Source organism: Amia ocellicauda, unplaced genomic scaffold (assembly GCF_036373705.1).
Source record: "Amia ocellicauda isolate fAmiCal2 unplaced genomic scaffold, fAmiCal2.hap1 HAP1_SCAFFOLD_208, whole genome shotgun sequence".
NCBI lineage: Eukaryota > Metazoa > Chordata > Actinopteri > Amiiformes > Amiidae > Amia > Amia ocellicauda.
In genome coordinates, this window is record NW_027102771.1 from 47,347 (window position 1) to 72,939 (window position 25,593).

Genomic DNA, 25,593 nt, shown 5'->3' on the forward strand with positions numbered 1-25,593 from the left:
TGTATTCTGTTTTGAACAAACAGATGTATTTAGACTTCATCAAATATTCTGTATCAGTTCATATTACTTCGCTCTATGCTATAAAATATTACATTTTTACATAGATCTAAGAAAAAACGTATGTCCGTATGTAATACCAATTTTATGTTCACATTTCCCTCTGTGCATTTACAGTTCTTCGTTGACATTTTTTCTTCTTTTCTATTTATATTTCCTCCTCTGCATTTCGTCTACTCTGTAAATAGAGATATAAAGAGAAAAACACCACCTCACCTTTTCAACTCACTTTCTCTTTCATATTTTGGCTTTGCTTGTTGTAGTGATGAGAAGGGCCAGAATGCATTGTACATTCACTTGTGCGACATGTATGTAGGATAATCCAAGGCAGAATTAAAAATAAATGCAGAGAGAAGATAATAATAAATACATGAATTATACATGTTGAACATAGAAATAAATCAATGGAGATTCATATCAAAGTATTTTTTAATTCGATTTCTTAGCAGACACCAAAGCCAGGGTAAATTACAGATGTTAACGAGATATTACCACATTTTGTTTTCCTTACACTTAACCCATTGGCATGGGTGGGCATTAACTGGTGCAATCTAGCTAAAGTCCCTTGCTCAAGAGTAGTCAGCGAACCAGGGATTGCACACACCGTGCTCTGCGACAGGGTACAGAGCCCAAACCACTACTCCACACTGTATTCAAAAGTGATTGTCTATTCAAATGAATGTAGTGTTGTGGAAGTGTCTTATTGTAACAGAGTCTTACTATGAAAGAATTGAGATTAAACGGATTAAGCAACATGTCAGGTTATTGGGTGTCAATGACACATTAACAGTGTCGACAAGGTGTGATACAAGTGCGCATTTCTGTTGACTACCGTTCAGGTGAGAGGCAGCAGTCGGGTACAGGTTGAATTGAATGAGCAGATGGAGCCATGAACACATTGAATGTATGTTGCACCTCAGTCACACTGGTGCAATGGTTTGATAATCATCATGGAATGAGATTGGAGTGTGGTAGCGGTGACTTTGATGGTCCTCCCATGCCTGGTCCGGCACACTATGATGTAGTGCTGCTGGTCGCCAGATATGAGAAGAAAACAGCGAGAGTTGGGTGTAGATGCTGTCGAGCCAGGTAGGAGTCGAACCTACAGTCTTCTGATTCGTAGTCAGACGCGTTATCCATTGCGCCACTGGCCCCACGTTTGGACGCACTCAAGCAATCCGATGGAAACTGCTTCTTCTGTCCTGGAACAGGGTATCAGTGAACCCAAAGGGATGCAAAGTTCAGAGCGAACCTGCAGCCGGCGCTGCACAGGGCGGTGCTGCCACAGGAAGCAGCGGGGAATTAGCTCAGATGGTAGAGCGCTCGCTTAGCATGCGAGAGGTGGCGGGACCGATGCCCGCATTCTCCAGAGCTCCTTCATCTGCTACCAGACCCGTCTTCAGCCCGCAGGACAGCCCTGCTGAGATCCTCACAAGCATACGAGGGGTCGTCATTTTTCACTTCTTGATCACAACCACCATACCATTCGTAAATATATCCACCCCAATGTATTCACAACAAGAACAATACAGTGTATTCTGTTTTGAACAAACAGATGTATTTAGACTTCATCTAATATTCTGTATCAGTTCATATTACTTCGCTCTATGCTATAAAATATTACATTTTTACATAGATCTAAGAAAAAACGTATGTCCGTATGTAATACCAATTTTATGTTCACATTTCCCTCTGTGCATTTACAGTTCTTCGTTGACATTTTTTCTTCTTTTCTATTTATATTTCCTCCTCTGCATTTCGTCTACTCTGTAAATAGAGATATAAAGAGAAAAACACCACCTCACCTTTTCAACTCACTTTCTCTTTCATATTTTGGCTTTGCTTGTTGTAGTGATGAGAAGGGCCAGAATGCATTGTACATTCACTTGTGCGACATGTATGTAGGATAATCCAAGGCAGAATTAAAAATAAATGCAGAGAGAAGATAATAATAAATACATGAATTATACATGTTGAACACAGAAATAAATCAATGGAGATTCATATCAACGTATTTTTTAATTCGATTTCTTAGCAGACACCAAAGCCAGGGTGACTTACAGATGTTAACGAGATATTACCACATTTTGTTTTCCTTACACTTAACCCATTGGCATGGGTGGGCATTAACTGGTGCAATCTAGCTAAAGTCCCTTGCTCAAGAGTAGTAAGTGTACCAGAGATTGCACACACCGTGCTGTGCTACAGGGTACAGAGCCCAAACCACTACTCCACACTGTATTCAAAAGTGATTGTCTATTCAAATGAATGTAGTGTTGTGGAAGTGTCTTATTGTAACAGAGTCTTATTATGAAAGAATTGAGATTAAACGGATTAAGCAACATGTCAGGTTATTGGGTGTCAATGACACATTAACAGTGTCGACAAGGTGTGATACAAGTGCGCATTTCTGTTGACTACGGTTCAGGTGAGAGGCAGCAGTCGGGTACAGGTTGAATTGAATGAGCAGATGGAGCCATGAACACATTGAATGTATGTTGCACCTCAGTCACACTGGTGCAATGGTTTGATAATCATCATGGAATGAGATTGGAGTGTGGTAGCGGTGACTTTGATGGTCCTCCCATGCCTGGTCCGGCACACTATGATGTAGTGCTGCTGGTCGCCAGATATGAGAAGAAAACAGCGAGAGTTGGGTGTAGATGCTGTCGAGCCAGGTAGGAGTCGAACCTACAGTCTTCTGATTCGAAGTCAGACGCGTTATCCATTGCGCCACTGGCCCCACGTTTGGACGCACTCAAGCAATCCGATGGAAACAGCTTCTTCTGTCCTGGAACAGGGTATTAGCTCAGATGGTAGAGCGCTCGCTTAGCATGCGATAGGTGGCGGGACCGATGCCCGCATTCTCCAGAGCTCCTTCATCTGTTACCAGACCCGTCTTCAGCCTGCAGGACAGCCCTGCTGAGATCCTCACAAGCATACGAGGGGTCGTCGTTTTTCACTTCTTGATCACAACCACCATACCATTCGTAAATATATCCACCCCAATGTATTCACAACAAGAACAATACAGTGTATTCTGTTTTGAACAAACAGATGTATTTAGACTTCATCAAATATTCTGTATCAGTTCATATTACTTCGCTCTATGCTATAAAATATTACATTTTTACATAGATCTAAGAAAAAACGTATGTCCGTATGTAATACCAATTTTATGTTCACATTTCCCTCTGTGCATTTACAGTTCTTCGTTGACATTCTTTCTTCTTTTCTATTTATATTTCCTCCTCTGCATTTCGTCTACTCTGTAAATAGAGATATAAAGAGAAAAACACCACCTCACCTTTTCAACTCACGTTCTCTTTCATATTTTGGCTTTACTTGTTGTAGTGATAAAAAGGGCCAGAATGCATTGTACATTCATTTGTGCGACAGGCTATCATGTATGGAGGATAATCCAAGGCAGAATTAAAAATAAATGCAGAGAGAAGATAATAATATATACATTAATTATACATGTTGAGCATAGAAATAAATCAATGGAGATTCATATCAACGTATCTTTAACTCGATTTCTTAGCAGACACCAAAGCCAGGGTGACTTACAGATGTTAACGAGATATTACCACATTTTGTTTTCCTTACACTTAACCCATTGGCATGGGTGGGCATTAACTGGTGCAATCTAGCTAAAGTCCCTTGCTCAAGAGTAGTAAGTGTACCAGAGATTGCACACACCGTGCTGTGCTACAGGGTACAGAGCCCAAACCACTACTCCACACTGTATTCAAAAGTGATTGTCTATTCAAATGAATGTAGTGTTGTGGAAGTGTCTTATTGTAACAGAGTCTTATTATGAAAGAATTGAGATTAAACGGATTAAGCAACATGTCAGGTTATTGGGTGTCAATGACACATTAACAGTGTCGACAAGGTGTGATACAAGTGCGCATTTCTGTTGACTACGGTTCAGGTGAGAGGCAGCAGTCGGGTACAGGTTGAATTGAATGAGCAGATGGAGCCATGAACACATTGAATGTATGTTGCACCTCGGTCACACTGGTGCAATGGTTTGATAATCATCATGGAATGAGATTGGAGTGTGGTAGCGGTGACTTTGATGGTCCTCCCATGCCTGGTCCGGCACACTATGATGTAGTGCTGCTGGTCGCCAGATATGAGAAGAAAACAGCGAGAGTTGGATGTAGATGCTTTCGAGCCAGGTAGGAGTCGAACCTACAGTCTTCTGATTCGTAGTCAGACGCGTTATCCATTGCGCCACTGGCCCAACGTTTGGACGCACTCAATCAATCCGATGGAAACAGCTTCTTCTGTCCTGGAACAGGGTATCAGTGAACCCAAAGGGATGCAAAGTTCAGAGCGAACCTGCAGCCGGCGCTGCACAGGGCGGTGCTGCCACAGGAAGCAGCGGGGAATTAGCTCAGATGGTAGAGCGCTCGCTTAGCATGCGAGAGGTGGCGGGACCGATGCCCGCATTCTCCAGAGCTCCTTCATCTGCTACCAGACCCGTCTTCAGCCCGCAGGACAGCCCTGCTGAGATCCTCACAAGCATACGAGGGGTCGTCATTTTTCACTTCTTGATCACAACCACCATACCATTCGTAAATATATCCACCCCAATGTATTCACAACAAGAACAATACAGTGTATTCTGTTTTGAACAAACAGATGTATTTAGACTTCATCTAATATTCTGTATCAGTTCATATTACTTCGCTCTATGCTATAAAATATTACATTTTTACATAGATCTAAGAAAAAACGTATGTCCGTATGTAATACCAATTTTATGTTCACATTTCCCTCTGTGCCTTTACAGTTCTTCGTTGACATTTTTTCTTCTTTTCTATTTATATTTCCTCCTCTGCATTTCGTCTACTCTGTAAATAGAGATATAAAGAGAAAAACACCACCTCACCTTTTCAACTCACGTTCTCTTTCATATTTTGCCTTTGCTTGTTGTAGTGATGAGAAGGGCCAGAATGCATTGTACATTCATTTGTGCGACATGTATGGAGGATAATCCAAGGCAGAATTAAAAATAAATGCAGAGAGAAGATAATAATAAATACATGAATTATACATGTTGAACACAGAAATAAATCAATGGAGATTCATATCAACGTATTTTTTAATTCGATTTCTTAGCAGACACCATAGCCAGGGTGACTTACAGATGTTAACGAGATATTACCACATTTTGTTTTCCTTACACTTAACCCATTGGCATGGGTGGGCATTAACTGGTGCAATCTAGCTAAAGTCCCTTGCTCAAGAGTAGTAAGTGTACCAGAGATTGCACACACCGTGCTGTGCTACAGGGTACAGAGCCCAAACCACTACTCCACACTGTATTCAAAAGTGATTGTCTATTCAAATGAATGTAGTGTTGTGGAAGTGTCTTATTGTAACAGAGTCTTATTATGAAAGAATTGAGATTAAACGGATTAAGCAACATGTCAGGATATTGGGTGTCAATGACACATTAACAGTGTCGACAAGGTGTGATACAAGTGCGCATTTCTGTTGACTACGTTTCAGGTGAGAGGCAGCAGTCGGGTACAGGTTGAATTGAATGAGCAGACGGAGCCATGAAGACATTGAATGTATGTTGCACCTCAGTCACACTGGTGCAATGGTTTGATAATCATCATGGAATGAGATTGGAGTGTGGTAGCGGTGACTTTGATGGTCCTCCCATGCCTGGTCAGGCACACTATGATGTAGTGCTGCTGGTCGCCAGATATGAGAAGAAAACAGTGAGAGTTGGTTGTAGATGCTGTCGAGCCAGGTAGGAGTCGAACCTACAGTCTTCTGATTCGTAGTCAGACGCGTTATCCATTGCGCCACTGGCCCCACGTTTGGACGCACTCAAGCAATCCGATGGAAACAGCTTCTTCTGTCCTGGAACAGGGTATCAGTGAACCCAAAGGGATGCAAAGTTCAGAGCGAACCTGCAGCCGGCGCTGCACAGGGCGGTGCTGCCACAGGAAGCAGCGGGGAATTAGCTCAGATGGTAGAGCGCTCGCTTAGCATGCGAGAGGTGGCGGGACCGATGCCCGCATTCTCCAGAGCTCCTTCATCTGCTACCAGACCCGTCTTCAGCCCGCAGGACAGCCCTGCTGAGATCCTCACAAGCATACGAGGGGTCGTCATTTTTCACTTCTTGATCACAACCACCATACCATTCGTAAATATATCCACCCCAATGTATTCACAACAAGAACAATACAGTGTATTCTGTTTTGAACAAACAGATGTATTTAGACTTCATCTAATATTCTGTATCAGTTCATATTACTTCGCTCTATGCTATAAAATATTACATTTTTACATAGATCTAAGAAAAAACGTATGTCCGTATGTAATACCAATTTTATGTTCACATTTCCCTCTGTGCCTTTACAGTTCTTCGTTGACATTTTTTCTTCTTTTCTATTTATATTTCCTCCTCTGCATTTCGTCTACTCTGTAAATAGAGATATAAAGAGAAAAACACCACCTCACCTTTTCAACTCACTTTCTCTTTCATATTTTGGCTTTGCTTGTTGTAGTGATGAGAAGGGCCAGAATGCATTGTACATTCACTTGTGCGACATGTATGTAGGATAATCCAAGGCAGAATTAAAAATAAATGCAGAGAGAAGATAATAATAAATACATGAATTATACATGTTGAACACAGAAATAAATCAATGGAGATTCATATCAACGTATTTTTTAATTCGATTTCTTAGCAGACACCAAAGCCAGGGTGACTTACAGATGTTAACGAGATATTACCACATTTTGTTTTCCTTACACTTAACCCATTGGCATGGGTGGGCATTAACTGGTGCAATCTAGCTAAAGTCCCTTGCTCAAGAGTAGTAAGTGTACCAGAGATTGCACACACCGTGCTGTGCGACAGGGTACAGAGCCCAAACCACTACTCCACACTGTATTCAAAAGTGATTGTCTATTCAAATGAATGTAGTGTTGTGGAAGTGTCTTATTGTAACAGAGTCTTATTATGAAAGAATTGAGATTAAACGGATTAAGCAACATGTCAGGTTATTGGGTGTCAATGACACATTAACAGTGTCGACAAGGTGTGATACAAGTGCGCATTTCTGTTGACTACGGTTCAGGTGAGAGGCAGCAGTCGGGTACAGGTTGAATTGAATGAGCAGATGGAGCCATGAACACATTGAATGTATGTTGCACCTCAGTCACACTGGTGCAATGGTTTGATAATCATCATGGAATGAGATTGGAGTGTGGTAGCGGTGACTTTGATGGTCCTCCCATGCCTGGTCCGGCACACTATGATGTAGTGCTGCTGGTCGCCAGATATGAGAAGAAAACAGCGAGAGTTGGGTGTAGATGCTGTCGAGCCAGGTAGGAGTCGAACCTACAGTCTTCTGATTCGAAGTCAGACGCGTTATCCATTGCGCCACTGGCCCCACGTTTGGACGCACTCAAGCAATCCGATGGAAACAGCTTCTTCTGTCCTGGAACAGGGTATTAGCTCAGATGGTAGAGCGCTCGCTTAGCATGCGATAGGTGGCGGGACCGATGCCCGCATTCTCCAGAGCTCCTTCATCTGTTACCAGACCCGTCTTCAGCCTGCAGGACAGCCCTGCTGAGATCCTCACAAGCATACGAGGGGTCGTCGTTTTTCACTTCTTGATCACAACCACCATACCATTCGTAAATATATCCACCCCAATGTATTCACAACAAGAACAATACAGTGTATTCTGTTTTGAACAAACAGATGTATTTAGACTTCATCAAATATTCTGTATCAGTTCATATTACTTCGCTCTATGCTATAAAATATTACATTTTTACATAGATCTAAGAAAAAACGTATGTCCGTATGTAATACCAATTTTATGTTCACATTTCCCTCTGTGCATTTACAGTTCTTCGTTGACATTCTTTCTTCTTTTCTATTTATATTTCCTCCTCTGCATTTCGTCTACTCTGTAAATAGAGATATAAAGAGAAAAACACCACCTCACCTTTTCAACTCACGTTCTCTTTCATATTTTGGCTTTACTTGTTGTAGTGATAAAAAGGGCCAGAATGCATTGTACATTCATTTGTGCGACAGGCTATCATGTATGGAGGATAATCCAAGGCAGAATTAAAAATAAATGCAGAGAGAAGATAATAATATATACATTAATTATACATGTTGAGCATAGAAATAAATCAATGGAGATTCATATCAACGTATCTTTAACTCGATTTCTTAGCAGACACCAAAGCCAGGGTGACTTACAGATGTTAACGAGATATTACCACATTTTGTTTTCCTTACACTTAACCCATTGGCATGGGTGGGCATTAACTGGTGCAATCTAGCTAAAGTCCCTTGCTCAAGAGTAGTAAGTGTACCAGAGATTGCACACACCGTGCTGTGCTACAGGGTACAGAGCCCAAACCACTACTCCACACTGTATTCAAAAGTGATTGTCTATTCAAATGAATGTAGTGTTGTGGAAGTGTCTTATTGTAACAGAGTCTTATTATGAAAGAATTGAGATTAAACGGATTAAGCAACATGTCAGGTTATTGGGTGTCAATGACACATTAACAGTGTCGACAAGGTGTGATACAAGTGCGCATTTCTGTTGACTACGGTTCAGGTGAGAGGCAGCAGTCGGGTACAGGTTGAATTGAATGAGCAGATGGAGCCATGAACACATTGAATGTATGTTGCACCTCAGTCACACTGGTGCAATGGTTTGATAATCATCATGGAATGAGATTGGAGTGTGGTAGCGGTGACTTTGATGGTCCTCCCATGCCTGGTCCGGCACACTATGATGTAGTGCTGCTGGTCGCCAGATATGAGAAGAAAACAGCGAGAGTTGGATGTAGATGCTTTCGAGCCAGGTAGGAGTCGAACCTACAGTCTTCTGATTCGTAGTCAGACGCGTTATCCATTGCGCCACTGGCCCAACGTTTGGACGCACTCAATCAATCCGATGGAAACAGCTTCTTCTGTCCTGGAACAGGGTATCAGTGAACCCAAAGGGATGCAAAGTTCAGAGCGAACCTGCAGCCGGCGCTGCACAGGGCGGTGCTGCCACAGGAAGCAGCGGGGAATTAGCTCAGATGGTAGAGCGCTCGCTTAGCATGCGAGAGGTGGCGGGACCGATGCCCGCATTCTCCAGAGCTCCTTCATCTGCTACCAGACCCGTCTTCAGCCCGCAGGACAGCCCTGCTGAGATCCTCACAAGCATACGAGGGGTCGTCATTTTTCACTTCTTGATCACAACCACCATACCATTCGTAAATATATCCACCCCAATGTATTCACAACAAGAACAATACAGTGTATTCTGTTTTGAACAAACAGATGTATTTAGACTTCATCTAATATTCTGTATCAGTTCATATTACTTCGCTCTATGCTATAAAATATTACATTTTTACATAGATCTAAGAAAAAACGTATGTCCGTATGTAATACCAATTTTATGTTCACATTTCCCTCTGTGCCTTTACAGTTCTTCGTTGACATTTTTTCTTCTTTTCTATTTATATTTCCTCCTCTGCATTTCGTCTACTCTGTAAATAGAGATATAAAGAGAAAAACACCACCTCACCTTTTCAACTCACGTTCTCTTTCATATTTTGCCTTTGCTTGTTGTAGTGATGAGAAGGGCCAGAATGCATTGTACATTCATTTGTGCGACATGTATGGAGGATAATCCAAGGCAGAATTAAAAATAAATGCAGAGAGAAGATAATAATAAATACATGAATTATACATGTTGAACACAGAAATAAATCAATGGAGATTCATATCAACGTATTTTTTAATTCGATTTCTTAGCAGACACCATAGCCAGGGTGACTTACAGATGTTAACGAGATATTACCACATTTTGTTTTCCTTACACTTAACCCATTGGCATGGGTGGGCATTAACTGGTGCAATCTAGCTAAAGTCCCTTGCTCAAGAGTAGTAAGTGTACCAGAGATTGCACACACCGTGCTGTGCTACAGGGTACAGAGCCCAAACCACTACTCCACACTGTATTCAAAAGTGATTGTCTATTCAAATGAATGTAGTGTTGTGGAAGTGTCTTATTGTAACAGAGTCTTATTATGAAAGAATTGAGATTAAACGGATTAAGCAACATGTCAGGATATTGTGTGTCAATGACACATTAACAGTGTCGACAAGGTGTGATACAAGTGCGCATTTCTGTTGACTACGTTTCAGGTGAGAGGCAGCAGTCGGGTACAGGTTGAATTGAATGAGCAGATGGAGCCATGAACACATTGAATGTATGTTGCACCTCAGTCACACTGGTGCAATGGTTTGATAATCATCATGGAATGAGATTGGAGTGTGGTAGCGGTGACTTTGATGGTCCTCCCATGCCTGGTCCGGCACACTATGATGTAGTGCTGCTGGTCGCCAGATATGAGAAGAAAACAGTGAGAGTTGGTTGTAGATGCTGTCGAGCCAGGTAGGAGTCGAACCTACAGTCTTCTGATTCGTAGTCAGACGCGTTATCCATTGCGCCACTGGCCCCACGTTTGGACGCACTCAAGCAATCCGATGGAAACAGCTTCTTCTGTCCTGGAACAGGGTATCAGTGAACCCAAAGGGATGCAAAGTTCAGAGCGAACCTGCAGCCGGCGCTGCACAGGGCGGTGCTGCCACAGGAAGCAGCGGGGAATTAGCTCAGATGGTAGAGCGCTCGCTTAGCATGCGAGAGGTGGCGGGACCGATGCCCGCATTCTCCAGAGCTCCTTCATCTGCTACCAGACCCGTCTTCAGCCCGCAGGACAGCCCTGCTGAGATCCTCACAAGCATACGAGGGGTCGTCATTTTTCACTTCTTGATCACAACCACCATACCATTCGTAAATATATCCACCCCAATGTATTCACAACAAGAACAATACAGTGTATTCTGTTTTGAACAAACAGATGTATTTAGACTTCATCTAATATTCTGTATCAGTTCATATTACTTCGCTCTATGCTATAAAATATTACATTTTTACATAGATCTAAGAAAAAACGTATGTCCGTATGTAATACCAATTTTATGTTCACATTTCCCTCTGTGCCTTTACAGTTCTTCGTTGACATTTTTTCTTCTTTTCTATTTATATTTCCTCCTCTGCATTTCGTCTACTCTGTAAATAGAGATATAAAGAGAAAAACACCACCTCACCTTTTCAACTCACGTTCTCTTTCATATTTTGGCTTTACTTGTTGTAGTGATAAAAAGGGCCAGAATGCATTGTACATTCATTTGTGCGACAGGCTATCATGTATGGAGGATAATCCAAGGCAGAATTAAAAATAAATGCAGAGAGAAGATAATAATATATACATTAATTATACATGTTGAGCATAGAAATAAATCAATGGAGATTCATATCAACGTATCTTTAACTCGATTTCTTAGCAGACACCAAAGCCAGGGTGACTTACAGATGTTAACGAGATATTACCACATTTTGTTTTCCTTACACTTAACCCATTGGCATGGGTGGGCATTAACTGGTGCAATCTAGCTAAAGTCCCTTGCTCAAGAGTAGTAAGTGTACCAGAGATTGCACACACCGTGCTGTGCTACAGGGTACAGAGCCCAAACCACTACTCCACACTGTATTCAAAAGTGATTGTCTATTCAAATGAATGTAGTGTTGTGGAAGTGTCTTATTGTAACAGAGTCTTATTATGAAAGAATTGAGATTAAACGGATTAAGCAACATGTCAGGTTATTGGGTGTCAATGACACATTAACAGTGTCGACAAGGTGTGATACAAGTGCGCATTTCTGTTGACTACGGTTCAGGTGAGAGGCAGCAGTCGGGTACAGGTTGAATTGAATGAGCAGATGGAGCCATGAACACATTGAATGTATGTTGCACCTCGGTCACACTGGTGCAATGGTTTGATAATCATCATGGAATGAGATTGGAGTGTGGTAGCGGTGACTTTGATGGTCCTCCCATGCCTGGTCCGGCACACTATGATGTAGTGCTGCTGGTCGCCAGATATGAGAAGAAAACAGCGAGAGTTGGATGTAGATGCTTTCGAGCCAGGTAGGAGTCGAACCTACAGTCTTCTGATTCGTAGTCAGACGCGTTATCCATTGCGCCACTGGCCCAACGTTTGGACGCACTCAATCAATCCGATGGAAACAGCTTCTTCTGTCCTGGAACAGGGTATCAGTGAACCCAAAGGGATGCAAAGTTCAGAGCGAACCTGCAGCCGGCGCTGCACAGGGCGGTGCTGCCACAGGAAGCAGCGGGGAATTAGCTCAGATGGTAGAGCGCTCGCTTAGCATGCGAGAGGTGGCGGGACCGATGCCCGCATTCTCCAGAGCTCCTTCATCTGCTACCAGACCCGTCTTCAGCCCGCAGGACAGCCCTGCTGAGATCCTCACAAGCATACGAGGGGTCGTCATTTTTCACTTCTTGATCACAACCACCATACCATTCGTAAATATATCCACCCCAATGTATTCACAACAAGAACAATACAGTGTATTCTGTTTTGAACAAACAGATGTATTTAGACTTCATCTAATATTCTGTATCAGTTCATATTACTTCGCTCTATGCTATAAAATATTACATTTTTACATAGATCTAAGAAAAAACGTATGTCCGTATGTAATACCAATTTTATGTTCACATTTCCCTCTGTGCCTTTACAGTTCTTCGTTGACATTTTTTCTTCTTTTCTATTTATATTTCCTCCTCTGCATTTCGTCTACTCTGTAAATAGAGATATAAAGAGAAAAACACCACCTCACCTTTTCAACTCACGTTCTCTTTCATATTTTGCCTTTGCTTGTTGTAGTGATGAGAAGGGCCAGAATGCATTGTACATTCATTTGTGCGACATGTATGGAGGATAATCCAAGGCAGAATTAAAAATAAATGCAGAGAGAAGATAATAATAAATACATGAATTATACATGTTGAACACAGAAATAAATCAATGGAGATTCATATCAACGTATTTTTTAATTCGATTTCTTAGCAGACACCATAGCCAGGGTGACTTACAGATGTTAACGAGATATTACCACATTTTGTTTTCCTTACACTTAACCCATTGGCATGGGTGGGCATTAACTGGTGCAATCTAGCTAAAGTCCCTTGCTCAAGAGTAGTAAGTGTACCAGAGATTGCACACACCGTGCTGTGCTACAGGGTACAGAGCCCAAACCACTACTCCACACTGTATTCAAAAGTGATTGTCTATTCAAATGAATGTAGTGTTGTGGAAGTGTCTTATTGTAACAGAGTCTTATTATGAAAGAATTGAGATTAAACGGATTAAGCAACATGTCAGGATATTGGGTGTCAATGACACATTAACAGTGTCGACAAGGTGTGATACAAGTGCGCATTTCTGTTGACTACGTTTCAGGTGAGAGGCAGCAGTCGGGTACAGGTTGAATTGAATGAGCAGACGGAGCCATGAAGACATTGAATGTATGTTGCACCTCAGTCACACTGGTGCAATGGTTTGATAATCATCATGGAATGAGATTGGAGTGTGGTAGCGGTGACTTTGATGGTCCTCCCATGCCTGGTCAGGCACACTATGATGTAGTGCTGCTGGTCGCCAGATATGAGAAGAAAACAGTGAGAGTTGGTTGTAGATGCTGTCGAGCCAGGTAGGAGTCGAACCTACAGTCTTCTGATTCGTAGTCAGACGCGTTATCCATTGCGCCACTGGCCCCACGTTTGGACGCACTCAAGCAATCCGATGGAAACAGCTTCTTCTGTCCTGGAACAGGGTATCAGTGAACCCAAAGGGATGCAAAGTTCAGAGCGAACCTGCAGCCGGCGCTGCACAGGGCGGTGCTGCCACAGGAAGCAGCGGGGAATTAGCTCAGATGGTAGAGCGCTCGCTTAGCATGCGAGAGGTGGCGGGACCGATGCCCGCATTCTCCAGAGCTCCTTCATCTGCTACCAGACCCGTCTTCAGCCCGCAGGACAGCCCTGCTGAGATCCTCACAAGCATACGAGGGGTCGTCATTTTTCACTTCTTGATCACAACCACCATACCATTCGTAAATATATCCACCCCAATGTATTCACAACAAGAACAATACAGTGTATTCTGTTTTGAACAAACAGATGTATTTAGACTTCATCTAATATTCTGTATCAGTTCATATTACTTCGCTCTATGCTATAAAATATTACATTTTTACATAGATCTAAGAAAAAACGTATGTCCGTATGTAATACCAATTTTATGTTCACATTTCCCTCTGTGCCTTTACAGTTCTTCGTTGACATTTTTTCTTCTTTTCTATTTATATTTCCTCCTCTGCATTTCGTCTACTCTGTAAATAGAGATATAAAGAGAAAAACACCACCTCACCTTTTCAACTCACTTTCTCTTTCATATTTTGGCTTTGCTTGTTGTAGTGATGAGAAGGGCCAGAATGCATTGTACATTCACTTGTGCGACATGTATGTAGGATAATCCAAGGCAGAATTAAAAATAAATGCAGAGAGAAGATAATAATAAATACATGAATTATACATGTTGAACACAGAAATAAATCAATGGAGATTCATATCAACGTATTTTTTAATTCGATTTCTTAGCAGACACCAAAGCCAGGGTGACTTACAGATGTTAACGAGATATTACCACATTTTGTTTTCCTTACACTTAACCCATTGGCATGGGTGGGCATTAACTGGTGCAATCTAGCTAAAGTCCCTTGCTCAAGAGTAGTAAGTGTACCAGAGATTGCACACACCGTGCTGTGCGACAGGGTACAGAGCCCAAACCACTACTCCACACTGTATTCAAAAGTGATTGTCTATTCAAATGAATGTAGTGTTGTGGAAGTGTCTTATTGTAACAGAGTCTTATTATGAAAGAATTGAGATTAAACGGATTAAGCAACATGTCAGGTTATTGGGTGTCAATGACACATTAACAGTGTCGACAAGGTGTGATACAAGTGCGCATTTCTGTTGACTACGGTTCAGGTGAGAGGCAGCAGTCGGGTACAGGTTGAATTGAATGAGCAGATGGAGCCATGAACACATTGAATGTATGTTGCACCTCAGTCACACTGGTGCAATGGTTTGATAATCATCATGGAATGAGATTGGAGTGTGGTAGCGGTGACTTTGATGGTCCTCCCATGCCTGGTCCGGCACACTATGATGTAGTGCTGCTGGTCGCCAGATATGAGAAGAAAACAGCGAGAGTTGGGTGTAGATGCTGTCGAGCCAGGTAGGAGTCGAACCTACAGTCTTCTGATTCGAAGTCAGACGCGTTATCCATTGCGCCACTGGCCCCACGTTTGGACGCACTCAAGCAATCCGATGGAAACAGCTTCTTCTGTCCTGGAACAGGGTATTAGCTCAGATGGTAGAGCGCTCGCTTAGCATGCGATAGGTGGCGGGACCGATGCCCGCATTCTCCAGAGCTCCTTCATCTGTTACCAGACCCGTCTTCAGCCTGCAGGACAGCCCTGCTGAGATCCTCACAAGCATACGAGGGGTCGTCGTTTTTCACTTCTTGATCACAACCACCATACCATTCGTAAATATATCCACCCCAATGTATTCACAACAAGAACAATACAGTGTATTCTGTTTTGAACAAACAGATGTATTTAGACTTCATCAAATATTCTGTATCAGTTCATATTACTTCGCTCTATGCTATAAAATATTACATTTTTACATAGATCTAAGAAAAAACGTATGTCCGTATGTAATACCAATTTTATGTTCACATTTCCCTCTGTGCATTTACAGTTCTTCGTTGACATTCTTTCTTCTTTTCTATTTATATTTCCTCCTCTGCATTTCGTCTACTCTGTAAATAGAGATATAAAGAGAAAAACACCACCTCACCTTTTCAACTCACGTTCTCTTTCATATTTTGGCTTTACTTGTTGTAGTGATAAAAAGGGCCAGAATGCATTGTACATTCATTTGTGCGACAGGCTATCATGTATGGAGGATAATCCAAGGCAGAATTAAAAATAAATGCAGAGAGAAGATAATAATATATACATTAATTATACATGTTGAGCATAGAAATAAATCAATGGAGATTCATATCAACGTATCTTTAACTCGATTTCTTAGCAGACACCAAAGCCAGGGTGACTTACAGATGTTAACGAGATATTACCACATTTTGTTTTCCTTACACTTAACCCATTGGCATGGGTGGGCATTAACTGGTGCAATCTAGCTAAAGTCCCTTGCTCAAGAGTAGTAAGTGTACCAGAGATTGCACACACCGTGCTGTGCTACAGGGTACAGAGCCCAAACCACTACTCCACACTGTATTCAAAAGTGATTGTCTATTCAAATGAATGTAGTGTTGTGGAAGTGTCTTATTGTAACAGAGTCTTATTATGAAAGAATTGAGATTAAACGGATTAAGCAACATGTCAGGTTATTGGGTGTCAATGACACATTAACAGTGTCGACAAGGTGTGATACAAGTGCGCATTTCTGTTGACTACGGTTCAGGTGAGAGGCAGCAGTCGGGTACAGGTTGAATTGAATGAGCAGATGGAGCCATGAACACATTGAATGTATGTTGCACCTCAGTCACACTGGTGCAATGGTTTGATAATCATCATGGAATGAGATTGGAGTGTGGTAGCGGTGACTTTGATGGTCCTCCCATGCCTGGTCCGGCACACTATGATGTAGTGCTGCTGGTCGCCAGATATGAGAAGAAAACAGCGAGAGTTGGATGTAGATGCTTTCGAGCCAGGTAGGAGTCGAACCTACAGTCTTCTGATTCGTAGTCAGACGCGTTATCCATTGCGCCACTGGCCCAACGTTTGGACGCACTCAATCAATCCGATGGAAACAGCTTCTTCTGTCCTGGAACAGGGTATCAGTGAACCCAAAGGGATGCAAAGTTCAGAGCGAACCTGCAGCCGGCGCTGCACAGGGCGGTGCTGCCACAGGAAGCAGCGGGGAATTAGCTCAGATGGTAGAGCGCTCGCTTAGCATGCGAGAGGTGGCGGGACCGATGCCCGCATTCTCCAGAGCTCCTTCATCTGCTACCAGACCCGTCTTCAGCCCGCAGGACAGCCCTGCTGAGATCCTCACAAGCATACGAGGGGTCGTCATTTTTCACTTCTTGATCACAACCACCATACCATTCGTAAATATATCCACCCCAATGTATTCACAACAAGAACAATACAGTGTATTCTGTTTTGAACAAACAGATGTATTTAGACTTCATCTAATATTCTGTATCAGTTCATATTACTTCGCTCTATGCTATAAAATATTACATTTTTACATAGATCTAAGAAAAAACGTATGTCCGTATGTAATACCAATTTTATGTTCACATTTCCCTCTGTGCCTTTACAGTTCTTCGTTGACATTTTTTCTTCTTTTCTATTTATATTTCCTCCTCTGCATTTCGTCTACTCTGTAAATAGAGATATAAAGAGAAAAACACCACCTCACCTTTTCAACTCACGTTCTCTTTCATATTTTGCCTTTGCTTGTTGTAGTGATGAGAAGGGCCAGAATGCATTGTACATTCATTTGTGCGACATGTATGGAGGATAATCCAAGGCAGAATTAAAAATAAATGCAGAGAGAAGATAATAATAAATACATGAATTATACATGTTGAACACAGAAATAAATCAATGGAGATTCATATCAACGTATTTTTTAATTCGATTTCTTAGCAGACACCATAGCCAGGGTGACTTACAGATGTTAACGAGATATTACCACATTTTGTTTTCCTTACACTTAACCCATTGGCATGGGTGGGCATTAACTGGTGCAATCTAGCTAAAGTCCCTTGCTCAAGAGTAGTAAGTGTACCAGAGATTGCACACACCGTGCTGTGCTACAGGGTACAGAGCCCAAACCACTACTCCACACTGTATTCAAAAGTGATTGTCTATTCAAATGAATGTAGTGTTGTGGAAGTGTCTTATTGTAACAGAGTCTTATTATGAAAGAATTGAGATTAAACGGATTAAGCAACATGTCAGGATATTGGGTGTCAATGACACATTAACAGTGTCGACAAGGTGTGATACAAGTGCGCATTTCTGTTGACTACGGTTCAGGTGAGAGGCAGCAGTCGGGTACAGGTTGAATTGAATGAGCAGATGGAGCCATGAAGACATTGAATGTATGTTGCACCTCAGTCACACTGGTGCAATGGTTTGATAATCATCATGGAATGAGATTGGAGTGTGGTAGCGGTGACTTTGATGGTCCTCCCATGCCTGGTCCGGCACACTATGATGTAGTGTTGCTGGTCGCCAGATATGAGAAGAAAACAGTGAGAGTTGGTTGTAGATGCTGTCGAGCCAGGTAGGAGTCGAACCTACAGTCTTCTGATTCGTAGTCAGACGCGTTATCCATTGCGCCACTGGCCCCACGTTTGGACGCACTCAAGCAATCCGATGGAAACAGCTTCTTCTGTCCTGGAACAGGGTATCAGTGAACCCAAAGGGATGCAAAGTTCAGAGCGAACCTGCAGCCGGCGCTGCACAGGGCGGTGCTGCCACAGGAAGCAGCGGGGAATTAGCTCAGATGGTAGAGCGCTCGCTTAGCATGCGAGAGGTGGCGGGACCGATGCCCGCATTCTCCAGAGCTCCTTCATCTGCTACCAGACCCGTCTTCAGCCCGCAGGACAGCCCTGCTGAGATCCTCACAAGCATACGAGGGGTCGTCATTTTTCACTTCTTGATCACAACCACCATACCATTCGTAAATATATCCACCCCAATGTATTCACAACAAGAACAATACAGTGTATTCTGTTTTGAACAAACAGATGTATTTAGACTTCATCTAATATTCTGTATCAGTTCATATTACTTCGCTCTATGCTATAAAATATTACATTTTTACATAGATCTAAGAAAAAACGTATGTCCGTATGTAATACCAATTTTATGTTCACATTTCCCTCTGTGCCTTTACAGTTCTTCGTTGACATTTTTTCTTCTTTTCTATTTATATTTCCTCCTCTGCATTTCGTCTACTCTGTAAATAGAGATATAAAGAGAAAAACACCACCTCACCTTTTCAACTCACGTTCTCTTTCATATTTTGCCTTTGCTTGTTGTAGTGATGAGAAGGGCCAGAATGCATTGTACATTCATTTGTGCGACATGTATGGAGGATAATCCAAGGCAGAATTAAAAATAAATGCAGAGAGAAGATAATAATAAATACATGAATTATACATGTTGAACACAGAAATAAATCAATGGAGATTCATATCAACGTATTTTTTAATTCGATTTCTTAGCAGACACCATAGCCAGGGTGACTTACAGATGTTAACGAGATATTACCACATTTTGTTTTCCTTACACTTAACCCATTGGCATGGGTGGGCATTAACTGGTGCAATCTAGCTAAAGTCCCTTGCTCAAGAGTAGTAAGTGTACCAGAGATTGCACACACCGTGCTGTGCTACAGGGTACAGAGCCCAAACCACTACTCCACACTGTATTCAAAAGTGATTGTCTATTCAAATGAATGTAGTGTTGTGGAAGTGTCTTATTGTAACAGAGTCTTATTATGAAAGAATTGAGATTAAACGGATTAAGCAACATGTCAGGATATTGGGTGTCAATGACACATTAACAGTGTCGACAAGGTGTGATACAAGTGCGCATTTCTGTTGACTACGTTTCAGGTGAGAGGCAGCAGTCGGGTACAGGTTGAATTGAATGAGCAGATGGAGCCATGAACACATTGAATGTATGTTGCACCTCAGTCACACTGGTGCAATGGTTTGATAATCATCATGGAATGAGATTGGAGTGTGGTAGCGGTGACTTTGATGGTCCTCCCATGCCTGGTCCGGCACACTATGATGTAGTGCTGCTGGTCGCCAGATATGAGAAGAAAACAGTGAGAGTTGGTTGTAGATGCTGTCGAGCCAGGTAGGAGTCGAACCTACAGTCTTCTGATTCGTAGTCAGACGCGTTATCCATTGCGCCACTGGCCCCACGTTTGGACGCACTCAAGCAATCCGATGGAAACAGCTTCTTCTGTCCTGGAACAGGGTATCAGTGAACCCAAAGGGATGCAAAGTTCAGAGCGAACCTGCAGCCGGCGCTGCACAGGGCGGTGCTGCCACAGGAAGCAGCGGGGAATTAGCTCAGATGGTAGAGCGCTCGCTTAGCATGCGAGAGGTGGCGGGACCGATGCCCGCATTCTCCAGAGCTCCTTCATCTGCTACCAGACCCGTCTTCAGCCCGCAGGACAGCCCTGCTGAGATCCTCACAAGCATACGAGGGGTCGTCATTTTTCACTTCTTGATCACAACCACCATACCATTCGTAAATATATCCACCCCAATGTATTCACAACAAGAACAATACAGTGTATTCTGTTTTGAACAAACAGATGTATTTAGACTTCATCTAATATTCTGTATCAGTTCATATTACTTCGCTCTATGCTATAAAATATTACATTTTTACATAGATCTAAGAAAAAACGTATGTCCGTATGTAATACCAATTTTATGTTCACATTTCCCTCTGTGCCTTTACAGTTCTTCGTTGACATTTTTTCTTCTTTTCTATTTATATTTCCTCCTCTGCATTTCGTCTACTCTGTAAATAGAGATATAAAGAGAAAAACACCACCTCACCTTTTCAACTCACGTTCTCTTTCATATTTTGCCTTTGCTTGTTGTAGTGATGAGAAGGGCCAGAATGCATTGTACATTCATTTGTGCGACATGTATGGAGGATAATCCAAGGCAGAATTAAAAATAAATGCAGAGAGAAGATAATAATAAATACATGAATTATACATGTTGAACACAGAAATAAATCAATGGAGATTCATATCAACGTATTTTTTAATTCGATTTCTTAGCAGACACCATAGCCAGGGTGACTTACAGATGTTAACGAGATATTACCACATTTTGTTTTCCTTACACTTAACCCATTGGCATGGGTGGGCATTAACTGGTGCAATCTAGCTAAAGTCCCTTGCTCAAGAGTAGTAAGTGTACCAGAGATTGCACACACCGTGCTGTGCTACAGGGTACAGAGCCCAAACCACTACTCCACACTGTATTCAAAAGTGATTGTCTATTCAAATGAATGTAGTGTTGTGGAAGTGTCTTATTGTAACAGAGTCTTATTATGAAAGAATTGAGATTAAACGGATTAAGCAACATGTCAGGATATTGGGTGTCAATGACACATTAACAGTGTCGACAAGGTGTGATACAAGTGCGCATTTCTGTTGACTACGGTTCAGGTGAGAGGCAGCAGTCGGGTACAGGTTGAATTGAATGAGCAGATGGAGCCATGAACACATTGAATGTATGTTGCACCTCAGTCACACTGGTGCAATGGTTTGATAATCATCATGGAATGAGATTGGAGTGTGGTAGCGGTGACTTTGATGGTCCTCCCATGCCTGGTCCGGCACACTATGATGTAGTGTTGCTGGTCGCCAGATATGAGAAGAAACCAGTGAGAGTTGATTGTAGATGCTGTCGAGCCAGGTAGGAGTCGAACCTACAGTCTTCTGATTCGTAGTCAGACGCGTTATCCATTGCGCCACTGGCCCCACGTTTGGACGCACTCAAGCAATCCGATGGAAACAGCTTCTTCTGTCCTGGAACAGGGTATCAGTGAACCCAAAGGGATGCAAAGTTCAGAGCGAACCTGCAGCCGGCGCTGCACAGGGCGGTGCTGCCACAGGAAGCAGCGGGGAATTAGCTCAGATGGTAGAGCGCTCGCTTAGCATGCGAGAGGTGGCGGGACCGATGCCCGCATTCTCCAGAGCTCCTTCATCTGCTACCAGACCCGTCTTCAGCCCGCAGGACAGCCCTGCTGAGATCCTCACAAGCATACGAGGGGTCGTCATTTTTCACTTCTTGATCACAACCACCATACCATTCGTAAATATATCCACCCCAATGTATTCACAACAAGAACAATACAGTGTATTCTGTTTTGAACAAACAGATGTATTTAGACTTCATCTAATATTCTGTATCAGTTCATATTACTTCGCTCTATGCTATAAAATATTACATTTTTACATAGATCTAAGAAAAAACGTATGTCCGTATGTAATACCAATTTTATGTTCACATTTCCCTCTGTGCCTTTACATTTCTTCGTTGACATTTTTTCTTCTTTTCTATTTATATTTCCTCCTCTGCATTTCGTCTACTCTGTAAATAGAGATATAAAGAGAAAAACACCACCTCACCTTTTCAACTCACGTTCTCTTTCATATTTTGCCTTTGCTTGTTGTAGTGATGAGAAGGGCCAGAATGCATTGTACATTCATTTGTGCGACATGTATGGAGGATAATCCAAGGCAGAATTAAAAATAAATGCAGAGAGAAGATAATAATAAATACATGAATTATACATGTTGAACACAGAAATAAATCAATGGAGATTCATATCAACGTATTTTTTAATTCGATTTCTTAGCAGACACCATAGCCAGGGTGACTTACAGATGTTAACGAGATATTACCACATTTTGTTTTCCTTACACTTAACCCATTGGCATGGGTGGGCATTAACTGGTGCAATCTAGCTAAAGTCCCTTGCTCAAGAGTAGTAAGTGTACCAGAGATTGCACACACCGTGCTGTGCTACAGGGTACAGAGCCCAAACCACTACTCCACACTGTATTCAAAAGTGATTGTCTATTCAAATGAATGTAGTGTTGTGGAAGTGTCTTATTGTAACAGAGTCTTATTATGAAAGAATTGAGATTAAACGGATTAAGCAACATGTCAGGATATTGGGTGTCAATGACACATTAACAGTGTCGACAAGGTGTGATACAAGTGCGCATTTCTGTTGACTACGTTTCAGGTGAGAGGCAGCAGTCGGGTACAGGTTGAATTGAATGAGCAGATGGAGCCATGAAGACATTGAATGTATGTTGCACCTCAGTCACACTGGTGCAATGGTTTGATAATCATCATGGAATGAGATTGGAGTGTGGTAGCGGTGACTTTGATGGTCCTCCCATGCCTGGTCCGGCACACTATGATGTAGTGTTGCTGGTCGCCAGATATGAGAAGAAAACAGTGAGAGTTGGTTGTAGATGCTGTCGAGCCAGGTAGGAGTCGAACCTACAGTCTTCTGATTCGTAGTCAGACGCGTTATCCATTGCGCCACTGGCCCCACGTTTGGACGCACTCAAGCAATCCGATGGAAACAGCTTCTTCTGTCCTGGAACAGGGTATCAGTGAACCCAAAGGGATGCAAAGTTCAGAGCGAACCTGCAGCCGGCGCTGCACAGGGCGGTGCTGCCACAGGAAGCAGCGGGGAATTAGCTCAGATGGTAGAGCGCTCGCTTAGCATGCGAGAGGTGGCGGGACCGATGCCCGCATTCTCCAGAGCTCCTTCATCTGCTACCAGACCCGTCTTCAGCCCGCAGGACAGCCCTGCTGAGATCCTCACAAGCATACGAGGGGTCGTCATTTTTCACTTCTTGATCACAACCACCATACCATTCGTAAATATATCCACCCCAATGTATTCACAACAAGAACAATACAGTGTATTCTGTTTTGAACAAACAGATGTATTTAGACTTCATCTAATATTCTGTATCAGTTCATATTACTTCGCTCTATGCTATAAAATATTACATTTTTACATAGATCTAAGAAAAAACGTATGTCCGTATGTAATACCAATTTTATGTTCACATTTCCCTCTGTGCCTTTACAGTTCTTCGTTGACATTTTTTCTTCTTTTCTATTTATATTTCCTCCTCTGCATTTCGTCTACTCTGTAAATAGAGATATAAAGAGAAAAACACCACCTCACCTTTTCAACTCACGTTCTCTTTCATATTTTGCCTTTGCTTGTTGTAGTGATGAGAAGGGCCAGAATGCATTGTACATTCATTTGTGCGACATGTATGGAGGATAATCCAAGGCAGAATTAAAAATAAATGCAGAGAGAAGATAATAATAAATACATGAATTATACATGTTGAACACAGAAATAAATCAATGGAGATTCATATCAACGTATTTTTTAATTCGATTTCTTAGCAGACACCATAGCCAGGGTGACTTACAGATGTTAACGAGATATTACCACATTTTGTTTTCCTTACACTTAACCCATTGGCATGGGTGGGCATTAACTGGTGCAATCTAGCTAAAGTCCCTTGCTCAAGAGTAGTAAGTGTACCAGAGATTGCACACACCGTGCTGTGCTACAGGGTACAGAGCCCAAACCACTACTCCACACTGTATTCAAAAGTGATTGTCTATTCAAATGAATGTAGTGTTGTGGAAGTGTCTTATTGTAACAGAGTCTTATTATGAAAGAATTGAGATTAAACGGATTAAGCAACATGTCAGGATATTGGGTGTCAATGACACATTAACAGTGTCGACAAGGTGTGATACAAGTGCGCATTTCTGTTGACTACGGTTCAGGTGAGAGGCAGCAGTCGGGTACAGGTTGAATTGAATGAGCAGATGGAGCCATGAACACATTGAATGTATGTTGCACCTCAGTCACACTGGTGCAATGGTTTGATAATCATCATGGAATGAGATTGGAGTGTGGTAGCGGTGACTTTGATGGTCCTCCCATGCCTGGTCAGGCACACTATGATGTAGTGTTGCTGGTCGCCAGATATGAGAAGAAAACAGTGAGAGTTGGTTGTAGATGCTGTCGAGCCAGGTAGGAGTCGAACCTACAGTCTTCTGATTCGTAGTCAGACGCGTTATCCATTGCGCCACTGGCCCCACGTTTGGACGCACTCAAGCAATCCGATGGAAACAGCTTCTTCTGTCCTGGAACAGGGTATCAGTGAACCCAAAGGGATGCAAAGTTCAGAGCGAACCTGCAGCCGGCGCTGCACAGGGCGGTGCTGCCACAGGAAGCAGCGGGGAATTAGCTCAGATGGTAGAGCGCTCGCTTAGCATGCGAGAGGTGGCGGGACCGATGCCCGCATTCTCCAGAGCTCCTTCATCTGCTACCAGACCCGTCTTCAGCCCGCAGGACAGCCCTGCTGAGATCCTCACAAGCATACGAGGGGTCATCATTTTTCACTTCTTGATCACAACCACCATACCATTCGTAAATATATCCACCCCAATGTATTCACAACAAGAACAATAGTGTATTCTGTCTTGAACAAACAGATGTATTTAGACTTCATCTAATATTCTGTATCAGTTCATATTACTTCGCTCTATGCTATAAAATATTACATTTTTACATAGATCTAAGAAAAAACGTATGTCCGTATGTAATACCAATTTTATGTTCACATTTCCCTCTGTGCATTTACAGTTCTTCGTTGACATTTTTTCTTCTTTTCTATTTATATTTCCTCCTCTGCATTTCGTCTACTCTGTAAATAGAGATATAAAGAGAAAAACACCACCTCACCTTTTCAACTCACGTTCTCTTTCATATTTTGCCTTTGCTTGTTGTAGTGATGAGAAGGGCCAGAATGCATTGTACATTCATTTGTGCGACATGTATGGAGGATAATCCAAGGCAGAATTAAAAATAAATGC

General features: G+C 42.3%; 16 non-coding genes across 16 annotated transcripts; all 16 read right to left on the bottom strand.

The window, feature by feature from the left end:
* Window positions 1-1,138: 1,138 nt before the first annotated feature.
* Window positions 1,139-1,211, bottom strand: trnar-acg (transfer RNA arginine (anticodon ACG)). The gene has a single exon. It is a non-coding gene; the product is annotated as a tRNA-Arg (tRNA).
* Window positions 1,212-2,727: 1,516 nt separating this feature from the next.
* Window positions 2,728-2,800, bottom strand: trnar-ucg (transfer RNA arginine (anticodon UCG)). Its single transcript has one exon. It is a non-coding gene; the product is annotated as a tRNA-Arg (tRNA).
* A 1,436-nt stretch (window positions 2,801-4,236) lies between these two features.
* trnar-acg (transfer RNA arginine (anticodon ACG)) lies at window positions 4,237-4,309 on the bottom strand. The gene has a single exon. It is a non-coding gene; the product is annotated as a tRNA-Arg (tRNA).
* A 1,516-nt stretch (window positions 4,310-5,825) lies between these two features.
* On the bottom strand, window positions 5,826-5,898 carry trnar-acg (transfer RNA arginine (anticodon ACG)). Its single transcript has one exon. It is a non-coding gene; the product is annotated as a tRNA-Arg (tRNA).
* A 1,516-nt stretch (window positions 5,899-7,414) lies between these two features.
* On the bottom strand, window positions 7,415-7,487 carry trnar-ucg (transfer RNA arginine (anticodon UCG)). The gene has a single exon. It is a non-coding gene; the product is annotated as a tRNA-Arg (tRNA).
* Window positions 7,488-8,923: 1,436 nt separating this feature from the next.
* trnar-acg (transfer RNA arginine (anticodon ACG)) lies at window positions 8,924-8,996 on the bottom strand. Its single transcript has one exon. It is a non-coding gene; the product is annotated as a tRNA-Arg (tRNA).
* Window positions 8,997-10,512: 1,516 nt separating this feature from the next.
* On the bottom strand, window positions 10,513-10,585 carry trnar-acg (transfer RNA arginine (anticodon ACG)). The gene has a single exon. It is a non-coding gene; the product is annotated as a tRNA-Arg (tRNA).
* A 1,523-nt stretch (window positions 10,586-12,108) lies between these two features.
* On the bottom strand, window positions 12,109-12,181 carry trnar-acg (transfer RNA arginine (anticodon ACG)). The gene has a single exon. It is a non-coding gene; the product is annotated as a tRNA-Arg (tRNA).
* A 1,516-nt stretch (window positions 12,182-13,697) lies between these two features.
* trnar-acg (transfer RNA arginine (anticodon ACG)) lies at window positions 13,698-13,770 on the bottom strand. The gene has a single exon. It is a non-coding gene; the product is annotated as a tRNA-Arg (tRNA).
* A 1,516-nt stretch (window positions 13,771-15,286) lies between these two features.
* trnar-ucg (transfer RNA arginine (anticodon UCG)) lies at window positions 15,287-15,359 on the bottom strand. Its single transcript has one exon. It is a non-coding gene; the product is annotated as a tRNA-Arg (tRNA).
* A 1,436-nt stretch (window positions 15,360-16,795) lies between these two features.
* trnar-acg (transfer RNA arginine (anticodon ACG)) lies at window positions 16,796-16,868 on the bottom strand. Its single transcript has one exon. It is a non-coding gene; the product is annotated as a tRNA-Arg (tRNA).
* A 1,516-nt stretch (window positions 16,869-18,384) lies between these two features.
* On the bottom strand, window positions 18,385-18,457 carry trnar-acg (transfer RNA arginine (anticodon ACG)). The gene has a single exon. It is a non-coding gene; the product is annotated as a tRNA-Arg (tRNA).
* Window positions 18,458-19,973: 1,516 nt separating this feature from the next.
* Window positions 19,974-20,046, bottom strand: trnar-acg (transfer RNA arginine (anticodon ACG)). Its single transcript has one exon. It is a non-coding gene; the product is annotated as a tRNA-Arg (tRNA).
* Window positions 20,047-21,562: 1,516 nt separating this feature from the next.
* Window positions 21,563-21,635, bottom strand: trnar-acg (transfer RNA arginine (anticodon ACG)). The gene has a single exon. It is a non-coding gene; the product is annotated as a tRNA-Arg (tRNA).
* Window positions 21,636-23,151: 1,516 nt separating this feature from the next.
* On the bottom strand, window positions 23,152-23,224 carry trnar-acg (transfer RNA arginine (anticodon ACG)). The gene has a single exon. It is a non-coding gene; the product is annotated as a tRNA-Arg (tRNA).
* A 1,516-nt stretch (window positions 23,225-24,740) lies between these two features.
* On the bottom strand, window positions 24,741-24,813 carry trnar-acg (transfer RNA arginine (anticodon ACG)). The gene has a single exon. It is a non-coding gene; the product is annotated as a tRNA-Arg (tRNA).
* Window positions 24,814-25,593: the final 780 nt, after the last annotated feature.